The sequence below is a fragment of the Meleagris gallopavo genome, chromosome 4, assembly GCF_000146605.3.
Source record: "Meleagris gallopavo isolate NT-WF06-2002-E0010 breed Aviagen turkey brand Nicholas breeding stock chromosome 4, Turkey_5.1, whole genome shotgun sequence".
Classification (NCBI taxonomy): domain Eukaryota; kingdom Metazoa; phylum Chordata; class Aves; order Galliformes; family Phasianidae; genus Meleagris; species Meleagris gallopavo.
Genome location: NC_015014.2, coordinates 48073013 through 48074392, shown reverse-complemented (window position 1 = coordinate 48074392; position 1380 = coordinate 48073013).

Here is a 1380-nt window from a genome sequence, read left to right as displayed (position 1 = left end):
TCAATGAGGTTTGGAGCTGCTTCTTTACACCCACCTGTCTGGGGCGAACTGCGCTTCTGCCCCGGGGCTGCGCGCTGCCGCGTTGCCGTGCGCCCTCCCTTTGGGTCTCTGCACCGCATTGTGGCTGCGGGATTTTTAGTGCAGGGCAACGAATAGAGCCTCTCACCGGACTGCACGTAGGTGCGTTCGTTGGGCTCGGAGCCGCGGCTTTCGTTCGTTCGCCCGCACGGAAGGCTTTATTAAATTGTCCTTATTGATATTGATCGTTATTAGCGTTTATATTGGGATGGTAACAGCGATCCGCGCAGGGTCTGTGTGAGCGTCGCAGCTCATCCCTGTTTGCGCCCATTTTTCCTTCCCGTGGGAGAGAGGAGGAAGAGAAGAGCCACAAAGCAAGCAGTGCGCTGGGACGGGGCTCCGAGCCCGAGCGACACACGCACATCCGCGAGGAACCAACACCCGCAGGCACCGCCCAGGCATCGCGCAGGCACCGCGCAGGATGCGCGCAGCGGACGGTGCCGGCAGCGCTGCGATTGCCGGGTGGTTGGCTGGCTTTCATTAAATCTTTCCTCTCGATGGGCAGCGTAGAACGCTCGGCTGAACTTCGCCGCCGCATAAACAAATAGAGGATATTTTATATGATTTAAATGTGTGGATAATTAGTTTTATTACATTCATTACCCCCTTTATGTGCTCCGTAACAAGTCGGCAATTAAAGTAACAAAGTCATAAAGTCTTTATAGGGGCGTTTAAGCACGCGCAGCGTTTGCCGAGCACAGTGTTCAATTCGAGGCTGCCCATCGCGCAACTTCACCCCATATCAGGCTGTACTCAATGGCAGCAGTATTTCGGGGCATGTCGCTGTGAGTTACCGGGGGGCAATAAAACGACGCGAAAGATTCTCGAGCCGCTGAGGGGCCGGGTGAGGGCTTTATGGCGAGAGCTGACGGCTTTATTGCGGCTGCATGTTGTACAATGTGTATTTGATAAAGAACGGCCTTTGGTGGCCCGTGGACACTTTTTGTGCACCGGCGAAATGAAAATAAATGTGAACACGGTTTTAGTGCGAGGGCGGAAACAAATTGCGGGCTCTAAATGGTCCTCCCTTTATGGCCAACAGACAAGAGGAGAAAGGCGCTGCCAACATCTGTCTTCCGTCCCCCAAATCTAAAGGGCACCAAAGAATGATGCGAATCCAAGTGTTTCTACAGCGGAGATTTGTCTTTATTTACCCGCGCTCTCATGAATATGAATACTCAGCTGGGGCAGCGAGGTGCCTCGCCCCCTCTCCAACAACGCGGGGCACTTTCAAACATTTCCAAGTGCGTTTCCTGCGGAGGGAACCCTTTGTCCCGCGGTTTCTTCCCCTCGCTGCCCACC